The sequence below is a fragment of the Lutjanus erythropterus genome, chromosome 10 (assembly GCF_056507025.1).
Source record: "Lutjanus erythropterus isolate fLutEry1 chromosome 10, fLutEry1.hap2, whole genome shotgun sequence".
NCBI classification, from domain to species: Eukaryota; Metazoa; Chordata; class Actinopteri; order Lutjaniformes; family Lutjanidae; genus Lutjanus; species Lutjanus erythropterus.
In genome coordinates this window covers 909298-921797 of record NC_139326.1, presented here as the reverse complement: position 1 = coordinate 921797, position 12500 = coordinate 909298, and the positions used below count along the sequence as shown (strand labels likewise).

The window sequence follows — 12500 nt, the reverse complement described above, 5'->3', positions numbered from 1 at the left end:
AATGCAACATCTTGATTAATCAATTAATTGATTGTTAATTTGACCAATGATTGATTTCCAACCTTAGTCTGAACCCTAACCCTGTAATAACATCAAAACATGTTTTTATATTATAACAATAAAATTTTAATTATACTGATTAGTTTTTCTTTGTCTGATGTGGCGGCAACGTGTTTTCAAAAGTTTCTGTTCCTTTAGAGAAGAAAATAAAATAATACAAAAGAAAAAAAGATCAATGAAGTTTATTAGAAAAACAGCATCCAATTCAAAATATGATCAAACAGCACGTTTATACCTGAAACAGGCTGCAAAAACCAATCAGTCATTACACCTCATCCATCATTTATTATATTAATATTATTATTATTATTATTATTATTATTATTATTATTATTACGGTTCATGATTGGTGTTTTAAGCTCTGATGCTGCATTCAGGTCACATCAGAACTGTTGTAATTACAAGTTTCTATCTTCAGTGTACAGTTCAGTCTCAGTGTTTATGAAGTTTTGACATCACACTGTGTCAGAGTCATAATCAACCCTGATTGGCTCCAGACTAGCTGTGATGTCACCAGTCCCACAGATGAGTTCATTCAGTCTGGCCTTTAAACTCCCAGTTCTGCTCCATGAGTCCAGGACCAGTCGCTCTGATGGAAACTTCTGCACGTGCTCAGTGCGTGTTCTACCTGCAGTCTGATCCGGGATCAGTTCTCACCGTGCAGAGGAAACCAGCAACTGGTGATGAAGCTGATGATGAAGACAACAGCGACTGACCCCGCCCAACTCCACCCACTATTACACAGCGACCAATCACAGCAGAGGACCGAGACTCCAGGAAGCTCCGCCTGCTGACAGTGACGAGACGTCGCACAGCCCCGAGACAGGACCAGGTCCAGAGACCCTACAGAGAGAGAGAGGGTGAGGTGTGACGATTAATCGATTATTAATCCACTATCAAATTAATCAACAAATATTTTTTAAGTCATTAATTTTCTTTTTAGTTAAAAAGAGACAAAATTCTCTGATTTCAGTTTTTTTCTGGTTTCTTTCCTCTCTGACAGTAAACTGAATATCTTTGACTTGTGGACAAAACAAGTCAGGACGTCAACTTGGACTTTGATCAACATTTTCTGACAATCAATCAATTCAGTCAATCAATCAATCAATCAATCAATCAATTAGTGGAAAAAATGATCACCAGATTGATTGCCAGTTGAACAATAGGCCATAATATGAAGAAGAAGAGCCACTCATGCTGATTAATATTACAGTATATATATATATATATATATATATATATATATATATATATATATATATATATATATATGTGTGTGTGTGTGTGTATATATATGTATATATAAAATATTATATTATATTTTGACAGACAGACAGACAGACAGACAGACAGACAGACAGACAGGTACTAACTGCTGTATGTTGTGATGCAGGACCTCAGTTTGAATCCTCTTTCTGTTCGACTGCAGTTGATCACTTCTGGATGGCTGCAGCCCAGTTCCACATAGCCCCGCCCCCGACCACGCCCACCACCTACATTACAGCCAAAACACTGGAGACAGCCTCCTGACACACACACACACACACACACACACACACATTCAGAACAGGTGAACATCAGGCCCTACCTTCTGCTCACCTAAGCGCAAGTTGAAAGCGCAGTGGATTTAATTTATTCACGGTGCGTCCCAGATCCACCTTTGACGTCTTGCATCAGGGGCATCCTGCCCCAGTCCCACCTCTTGTTTCAGCTGAGCACAGCGGGATACACCTATCAGCTGAGCACTAGTACCTTGATTAATTCAGGGGTGAGTTTAGGCCAAACATGTAACAAACCAACCAGAAAGTCGTCTCTCATCACCTTTAAGAAGCAGGTGAGCCAGGAGGTGAAAGAAGACAGCAGGACGTCTCTAAAGCAGCTTCATTTTTATTTTACATTAATACCTGCAAAAAGTTTAACAATACACAAACCGTTAATATCATACAGATGTTAAACTATATATATATATATATATATATATATATATATATATATATATATATGTTAAATGTTGTGATGCTTTCAGGCATTTTTTGCAGACAAATTTGGTTTGATTTGATTAGTCAAATTTGAGGAAAAATTGCGGTGTTTGGACAAAACTCAATCAATCAATGGGGGTTGCTTGAATTTGCATTAATTGTTGCAACAGCTCAACTTCCTGGAGGGACTGGAAAATACACACAGTTCAGTGACCACCTGTCTCACTGCTGCCAATCTCCAACATTTTGATCAATTTAACAGTTAAAAACATCTGTTCCTTCTAAAAAGAATAATAATGATTTGTTTTGATTCATAAACAGACACTAACTCATTCAGAGAACATTCTGCATTAATTTGAACTCTAATTAACCTCAGCTATCAGATATAGATAGCTAGTTAATGACTGGTGAGTTAGTTAGCATTTTGCTAACACTTGCTAGCAATATGTAGCTATTGTGTGTTGTAGTCCAAACAGTGAGTTGGAGCCACAGACTATATGAGATAGTTTGTAGTCCTGTTTAATATACAGTCCATGGTTGAAGCCAGTTGTTTCCTCCTGCTCCCTCCTCACTACACTGAAGTCCTGCAGGCTGCAGGAGCTTTGCAGGAGAGCAGGATGCATGAAACGAGTCCTCCACTGTCAGTTGATCAGCTGTACTCTGTCAGTTGTTTATTGATGTAAATTTCAGTCTGTTATAAAAACAAAAGCCCACTGTTCTGAAAATACACAGTCTGGATGATGAGTTCAGTGACTCTGTCTCACTGCTGCCAAACTCCATTAACATTTTGCTTAATTCAACAGTTATAAACATCACATAAACACCTCCATCTAAAAAGATGGATTAATGATTTTTTTTTTTCACTCATAAACAGATACTAAGGCATTAATTTGAACTCTAATTAACTTGAAATGTGAAAATGTTCTGCACCAGAATGCAAATTTCAGAGGAAAACACCAGACTGTAGCACACCGTGTAGATTTTATCATTTCGAACAATAAATATATGACAGATATCTCTTTTAAGAAGTAAATAAATTAATCATATCTGTACTTTAAACATAGTGTATGAAGCAGTTGGTTTGTGGCTGCCTGAGACCTTTAGAGTCACACAGGTCTGAAAAGGTCAGAGGTCAGCGCGGTGCAGCCTGCAGCTGTTAGCTGCTCATGCTAACAGTGAATCACATTAACATTTAGACTGAGAACAGCTGCAGGTCACTAATTAAAAATAAACAGCATGAAGCCACAGAGGTACAGTCACACTGCACAGAACACAGTCTCTCTGTACAAACACATGGGATCAATATTAATATTGATTACAGATATTCAACGACATGACAATGTGACAACACAAGTCTGTCATCTGTCAATCAAACATCACTTTAAACAAGAAAACATCTAATTAAACCCACATGAAGTGTATGAACTGACACTTAAACAACCAGTTTAGTTGATGGACAGAAGATAATTTTTTTGTTCAGATGTCTGACAGTTTATAGACATAAACATTTAAAAACATGCAGATATTAAAGTAAATATAATGCAGCAGGTAAAGTGAAGGTGCACCTGTCTTACCTTGTAGACAGATGAGAGACAGAGCAGTGAGACAGCACAGGAGCAGCTGAGAGGACGACATGATGAGACAAACTGAACACTAACTACTCGCTTGCTCGCCGTCCTCAACCTGAACACTGCAGTCTGATTGGTGGAGCCTGCAGACACCACTCAGGGTTACTTTGCCCTTTTCACCACATGACTCTGCTCTCAGACTGTTTACTGCAGATGACTAACCAGGTTCACTCATTTTAAATTATCGACACAGAAACTTATTTTATTACTGTGTTTATGTCAAATGTTTTGCATTGATGTGAAACATATTTTTGAGATGCATAAACAGGAGAAAAAAGACGTTTATCATGAATAAAAATAAAACAAAGTCAAAGAACTCTACAGCAGCCATTCCCAAACACTGGGTCGGGACCCAAAGGTGGGTCACAGGAGATTTTTTTGGTCCCCAAATAAATAAAAGGACAATGGAAGCAATTTAGTCATATCTTAATGAATTTTTCCACTAATTGATTAGTTGTTTAGTCCATGAAATGTCAGAAAATAATGAAAATCAATGAATTAATCCTGTCACACCATTTTCGTACACGCTGGGAGAGAGGAGCTGCCGTCTGACGGTGCTGCAGCGCTGACTAGTGGCAGGCGGCTGTATCACAGCCAACTGACACGCACAAATAAAATACTGATAAATAGTTTAACTGACTAGTATTTCTGGCACTTACTAATGAGGGTTGGTACACATCGCATATCCCTAGCTAACAGTAGCTGCAGCACGGTTAGCAGCTGTGTGCCGGTGACTTCAGCTGCTGCTGAGCCCCGTTCATTCAACCGCTCAAAGTTCGACTCCGGCGATGCTTCCTGTCAGAGTTCCTGCTGGGTCCCCCTCGCCCCGGTCCAAGGCGAGACCTCCGAATGGAGTTGAGGGTGTTTTTTTCCTCTGCAAGTATACAGGGCTGAATTTTAACAACTCACACATTTGAATGATATTAAGGCTTAAAGTTGAGCATAATTAAGGGCGTGGCCTTTTTGAATGACAGGTGGGTGTGTCACAGGTGGCTGACTGTCAGGTCTTCACCTCACCTCCACCTGTCTCTGTGTCCCTTCACTGCTTCACTGTAGACGCGTCTCCTCCTGTTCAAGTATTTTCATCGTCACTCACAAGTTCATTACCTCACGTAAGTTCATTGGTTATGAAATATTTAATCATTTCTCCTTTACATGTTTTCAGACAGCTAAGTTTTTGTTTTGTTTTTTTACCTTAAATTGGTATCTTAATATGCAGGGCAACAAATGGAAACAAAGACACACGAATGATTTCATTTACTTGTGCTGAGCAAATTAAACCACATTAGAAACATGCTTGTGAGTAAAAGTTGTAGTGCAGGCAGAGAAAACTCATCTAACAGACTCGACTGTGAAGACGTAATGTTAGCTGAGCAGCTTTCAGTCCCTGCAGGCAGCAGGACGCAGCACAAACTGACCAAATTTAACTGTCTGACTGTGCATCACAAAGAGAGAAAGTGAAGGATCACTAGCTAACATTAGCTAGTTATACACTAGAGAAAAAAAAACACCATTTAACTCTCAGCAGCTACCAGCAAACATTTTCTTGCATTTTACTCGGTGTATTTTCCTCATTTAGAAAAAAGAAGTGTCAGAGTGTTGTTCTGGTTCATTCCTGTAGGGGCAGCTAAGCTGGGCTTAGTCAGACTTGAGTGCCTTTATGCCTTTCTCCTGCGGCAGCGGGGTGCTACTATAACTATACCTATCATCATCATCATCATCATCATCATCATCATCCTCATCCTCTGTCCATTATAACGTTCTTACAGTTACTGTCCAACACACTGAAACAAGCTCACTACTGCAGAAACTGACCGGAAGCAGAACAAAATCAGCTACAGGGACTAAGTCCAGCCGAGTTTACGTTAGCTAGTTAGCTAAGTCCAGCCGACTTTACGTTAGCTAGTTAGCCAAGTCCAGCCGAGTTTACGTTAGCTAGTTAGCCAAGTCCAGCCGACTTTACGTTAGCTAGTTAGCCAAGTCCAGTCAAGTCCAGCCGAGTTTACGTTAGCTAGTTAGCCAAGTCCAGCCGAGTTTACGTTAGCTAGTTAGCCAAGTCCAGCCGAGTTTACGTTAGCTAGTTAGCTAAGTCCAGCCGACTTTACGTTAGCGAGTTAGCTAAGTCCAGCCGAGTTTACGTTAGCTAGTTAGCTAAGTCCAGCCTACTTTACGTTAGCTAGTTAGCTAAGTCCAGCCGAGTTTACGTTAGCGAGTTAGCTGCTCCTGCAGGAGTGAACCAGAACAACACTTGTTTTCTTCAAGTGAAGAAATACATCAAGTAAAATGCGAATAAACATTTCAACATAAATGTTGCTGGCAGCTGCTGAGAGTTTAATGTTGTTTTTCCACAGTTTATAACTAGCTAATGTTAGCTAGTCAAGACGAAGAGGCAGAAAAACATTCTTTCATTCATCATTCAGTTTCTTTATTAATGATGCATTCACTGAGACATTTTGACAGACAGTTAAACTTGGTCAGTTTGTGCTTGTAAAATATTCACATCTAAGAAGCTGAAATCTACGGAGCCTGGTGACATTGGATGAAAAAAAAAAAAAATACGTGGCCACGCATTTTTTTTTTTTTTCATCCAATGTCACCAGAGGGGCTCCGTAGAAATCAGATCATTTGGACAATTAAAAAAACAAACAAACTGATTAATCAATTATCAAAATAATAATTTAATTGCGGACAACTAATCAGTTAATCAACAAATTATTGCAGTTCTACATCGTTTGGGACAGATCACCACAAAAATCACATCTTTGATATGTTTTTCAATGAAAATGAGAATAATGATGTGAAAATGATCATTCCCTCTATTATTACAAATCATATTGCAATATCAGTCAAAATAATCACAATTAGTTTTTTTTTTGTTCAGCCCTAACTTACTCACATTTTTAATGTGGGTTAATTTGCTGGACACCTAAATTCAAGTGCAACTTCCAGGATAAATGTCCCAATGAGATTTATATGTCATGTTGCATAAAATGATGATTTTGAAACTCAATTTAAGATTTTTTGGACATAAAGACAAAAAAAAGGTGATCTGTTTGAGTGACGCTCTTAAAAATGCTTTTCTTTAACTGTTGCTTCATCTAAAGAGGAAGTGGCTGTGAGTTGGTGTTTTTTTAAAGCTAGTTTTACAGTGTGTTATGCTGTGGGGACACAAACTCCTGCCTGTCAGGACATCGAGTCCACAGTTTTCTGGAGAAGACTGCTGCCTCCGTAACTAAAACGCCAGTCTGACCGCACAAACACCTAACGAACAAAAACCCTGAGATTTCAGCTCCTTAAATGTGAATATTTTCTGGTTTCTTTCCTCTCTGACAGTAAACTGAATATCTTTGAGTTGTGGACAAAACAAGACAGATACCGATCGACATTTTCTGACATTTTATGAACCAAACAACTGATGGATGAGTGGAAAAGTTGCTGCCAGATTGATCACTAGTGGAGAAATAGGAAAAAGAAATAGCTAACTTTAATTGCACACACCATACGCTAACTTTAGCTATACAGAACCACTGCTAATGTTAGCTCGACAGACAGAAGCTAACTTTAAGCGCACTGACCAAACGTTAATGTTTAAGAACACTTGGTTCAGGAGGAAGAGGAGCCAGGAGGCAAGAAGCAGACGGCCCCCCTCTGCTGGACAGTCGAAGGAACGTTTTTACATAAAAAGAAAGAAAGACTTTAATGACAACTAATAACTCAGCTTCCAATTAATTTTCTACCAATTAACCAATCAGTGAATGAATAAATAAATTCTGATGGAACTGTGTGAACAAAGCTTCAGATCTGATGAACCGATTAGATGTTGTGTGTAAAATTGTTTGTAAAATAAATGAAGTGAAGTAAAATGTCCTGCATGTCCCTGACAGAGGAAGAGAAGGACAAGTCAACATGGAAACATAAAACTCAACATTTCAGGGGAGTTTACTTCCACAGATTCAGACACTAGAAAATTAAATCATCTGCAGTTTTGCATCTTATTTCTACATTTCTAAAAATCTGATTTTAGTTTCGCATTTAATCCTAGTAGAGACGACAGATGAGAACTTAGCTTTGGACAAATTCTGTCACATTTACAGTCATGGTTATTGATAGAAACTGTCCCAAGAAACAAGGAAATCACGTGAAACTTCGAGTTGCGTGTCAAACAGAAATCCACGTTAACATCGGGCTTTTATTTTGAATGTCATCACAGGAAATGCTCCCTTTGAAGCGTTCTTTAGTCACATGATCAGCGCTCATCCAATCATTCGAGGCTGATCCTGTTTTCAGGTTTCTACTCATGTTGCCTGGATTTCAAAATAAGAGCACGACGGCTTCTTTCTAAGGAAAAATCTGCAGCAGTTTATTAACGTAAAAACACCGTTTGAAGCAGATTTGATCATCCTGCTTGTGTCAGAATTAAACTCTGCGTTTCCTCACCTGCTAAACGTTTCATCTAACGCTTTTCTACGCGACGAAACGACTAAAAGGAAAATCAGTTTGATAGAATGAGAAATTAATTAGTTAATCAGTTGAGACGTTTGATTTTAGTCAGTCATCTGGACGTTTTTTTCCAACTTTATTTCTTTTCTTTTACATTTTAGTCAATAACCGTCAGAAAAAGATCCGATTTTTCAGGAGGAACTTGTGAATGTTTGTCCACGAGTCAAAAATGTTTCACAGAATCAAACTTTCTCTTCAAGAATCTGGACATATAACATCACAGGAGGTTTTATAGACCAGATTTAAGGCGAAAAATGAGAAGAAGAAAAAAAGTTTGAGAACAGAAACAAGAGTTTCACCTCAGATGACAGTCAGTATCTTCGGCTCTTTTCGCCAACAAAAACTCTAACAAGCGGTATTAAATCCTCATCAGATCCCAGTAAAATTATAAATGTCCAGATTAGATTTTTTTCTGTGGTATTTTCCAACAGATTAACAATTTTAATCAGTTTTAATCGGAGTTAAACAGCCCGTGAGTCTCCTCTCCGCTGTTTCCTCTCCTCTCGGCTCTTTTCTCCGACAAAAAACTTAAAAAACAGGTTTTAAATCCACTCTAAGGTCCTGAAAAGTCATAAAAATCCAGTTTAGAGTTTTTTGGGTTGTATTATTCCACAGATAAGGAGTTTAATCAGTTTTAATCAGGGATATTCAGAGTTGATCAGCCCGGGTGTCTCTGTCTCCGCTCTGCTGCTGTACCCCCAGTACCTGCAGTACCTGCAGCGGCCGCGGAGGCGGAGGCGCTGTAGTGCAAAAACAAAGTCCAGTAACACTGAATAATCATAAAAATCATAATTTTATGATAAAATGAGGAACGCTTCACGAATTTGCGTGTCATCCTTGCGCAGGGGCCATGCTAATCTTCTCTGTATCGTTCCAATTTTAGTATATGTGCTACCGGAGTAACACAATTATTGAAAAATCCTGACTGGTATTTAAGGGGGACTGTCCCGGGACACTTCTGGATCATGGTGTGTCATCAGAGAGGACTTCTGACACTGTAGATTGTCTCTAAACAGGCTAATGTGGACAGAGGAGAGCAGCGGACGTATGTCTGAGTGTGCACTGAGAGTCCTAGACCTGTAGTGACTCACCGTCACCCGGTCTGGCCCGGTTTGACCCAGTCGGGGTTCTGTTTGAGCTGCTGAAGAGATCTGAGGGGCTGATGGGAAATATATGCAATGAGTCTTTACGTCACAGCAGCAGGATTGGTGGAGAAGGTCAGAGGACAAAAGAGGTCCTTCCCCTGCAGTCCTCACAGTCCAGCCCCCACTGAAAGGCTCCTGAGAGGGACAGGGTGGGGGAGGACGGCACACACTCACACAGAGGGACGGGGTGGGGGAGGACGGCACACACTCACACACAGAGGGACCGGGTGGGGGAGGACAGCACACACTCACGGGCGGCAGCCTGTCAGTGGTTCTTTTCCTCCTCAGAGACGATCAGACTGAAGCAGCACCTGAAAACAGAGTCTGTGTGTCTTCATGGAGACGTCACAGGACACCAGAGGACTCAGGAGACATGTGTGAAGCTTCGGTTTCTTTATGTGATCATGCTGTTTTGTTTTAGGACAGCTGCAGTGATCACACACACAGAGGGACGGGGTGGGGGAGGACGGCACACACTCACGGGCGGCAGCGTGTCAGTGGTTCTTTTCCTCCTCAGAGACCATCAGACTGAAGCAGCACCTGAAAACAGTCTGTGTGTCTTCATGGAGACGTCACAGGACACCAGAGGACTCAGGAGACATGTGTGAAGCTTCGGTTTCTTTATGTGATCATGCTGTTTTGTTTTAGGACAGCTGCAGGGATCACACACACACACACGCCGACCAGACTGTCTCTGCAAGGACAAGGATTTGTCTCCATGAAGCTCCTCGTCCTGCCCCTGAGATGGACAAAACAACAGAGATGAATGCCTCAGGACCTAAAACCTTAAACCTTAAACAACAAAACACAATCAGGCCTAAAGAGACACATTCAAACCTGCAAAGTTCTTAAAACCAACATTTCAGAGTGCAGATTATTCTACAACTGCCTCTATTCCATTATATTTTCATAATTATATCATAATGTATTTTAATTATTTAAATTAAAGTGAGTAAACTGATTTATGTGTGTTCTCTTGTGCTCTAACTGTCTGTTCCTTCCTGCTTCCTGGTTTTGTTTTTATTCAAAATGTGGCTGCAGTTACACAAACTCACCAGCAGGTGTCAGTCTGTGACCGCTGTGTGGAGCAGAGGGCGCTGCTGCGGCTGCAGAAGAGGAAGAAAAATAAAATAAAATACAGTAAATATCACAATACATATTATTATCATTCATATACAGAGCATGTATATGTTATTGATGATATCATTTGTTATATTTTATTAACATTAATTCAGCCACAAAACTGTTACAATATAGGCGAGGAAGTCGCCTAAACCAGATTCTATTTACAAATTCTGACAATTTACCAATTTATCACCTCGTCGAACATGAAAACGATTTTTAATACATTTGAATTATACATCATTTTTATTGGGGGGTTAAACTCGTGAATTCGGCTCATAACTGAGATAGAACAGAACCTCAAATATGAAAATATCCAACATAAAACACAAAACTTACACGGAGAGCAGTTATTTTTTTCCACACCCAAGACTGTTCCGCAAAAAAATAATTTCCTCAATAACTGCCTTGTCCTCTTTGAGTCCTGATAAGATGTCCTCTGAAGAAAAAGAAACACTGTTGGAATATCAAAATAAACTGGACAAACTGTATCAGTGTAAAGCTGAAGGGGCTTTTGTGAGGTCAAGGAGGCAATGGAGGGAAAAAGGAGAACAGAGTTCTGCGTGTTTCTTTAGACTAGAAAAATCTCGATCCGAGAATAATACCACTCATCAACTTAAAACAGAGAACACAATATGTGATGATGCAATCCAGATAGCAAACTTTTGTTCCAACTTTTATAAAAATCTATATAGTTCTCAATATTGCGATGATAGCACTGTCTCATTTTTGAATACTTTAACTGAAACTAACTCAATCGATTCTGCCGATCAAGAATTCTGTGATCGTCCAATCTAACTTAACCCTCATGACCTCCTCACCTCCTCTTTTTTTTTTTTTCATTTGGTGATCATTTTGGCTGTGTTACAGCTTGTGGCATGATTTTTTGTAAGAACTTTTCTTTTGTGTTAATTTTTTTAAATCCAGTGTCCTTTACTCTTACACGTCATTCATACTCCCGTGACGCATTTTGCACCTCTGGACACCTTCGTGGCAAAAATGGCCAGAAAAACTGCTATTAAATCATCATACATCAATATTTTTTTCTGCTTTTTTTTTTAATAAATCACATAAACAACTTAAGACTTGCTCAAAACTACCAAACATTCAGTCATTTTCAGGATTTTAACCCTTTAAATGCCACTTTAATTATTTTAATTACTAATGATTTTTTACCAAAAAATCACAAAAAATTAATTATTTTCCATATAATTAATAGTAGGGGGATGGGACTTTGGTGGTGATTAGAGTCTTGGATGTGTCAAAGATTATCAACAAAATTGATTTGATATCATTAGTATTTTTTCTGTAGTGCCAGATACTCCCTCTGGACACCTTCGTGGCCAAAAATGGCTCATTGACTTCCATTATGAACACATTTTTTAATCTCACTGCCATTACAGTATAAAACCATACATTCTGTAATGTCAGCATTTCATTTTGAAGAAAAGTAGTGATATTTGACATTTCTACTGTATTCCACCAGATTCAACTGTTTTCACATTGTGGGCCGATGCATGAAATTCTTGTATTTTTGCCGTTAGATTACATTATATTATGGAGCCATGTGACTACCAGGGGGCCCCAAGAGTGATGTGTGTGTTTGTATGTGTGTGTGTGTGTTTGTGTGTGTGTGTGTGTGTGTGTGTGTATGTATGTATGCTCATATGTATGTATGTATGTATGTATGTATGTATGTATGTATGGTCATATCCCTCTATGGTACATATTATGATGCCAGTGAGGGAAATGTGTTTTTATGTCTCAAAATAGACTAAATAAATATAATCTGAAGAAATTTTATTTTTATTTTTATTTTTGGAAGTTTTTGGGGTTCGTTGCCTGTAGGCAACATTGTACCATAATGGTGCATAAGTGAAAAAGAATGTTCCTTTTCCAATTTGAACATTGTTTATTTCATAAACATATGCAAAACTATTCAATAACATCAAGAAGTCACAACTCAGTTTAAATTTTAAATTAAAAAGAATTATAAAAAGAATTTATATATATATATATATATATATATATATATATATATATATATATATATATGTATGTATGTA

At 38.7% G+C, this 12500-nt stretch overlaps 1 non-coding gene across 1 annotated transcript; it reads right to left on the bottom strand.

Moving 5' to 3' along the window:
* Positions 1–8967: 8967 nt before the first annotated feature.
* LOC146319730 (U6 spliceosomal RNA) lies at positions 8968–9073 on the bottom strand. Its single transcript, XR_014771518.1, has one exon. It is a non-coding gene; the product is annotated as a U6 spliceosomal RNA (small nuclear RNA).
* Positions 9074–12500: the final 3427 nt, after the last annotated feature.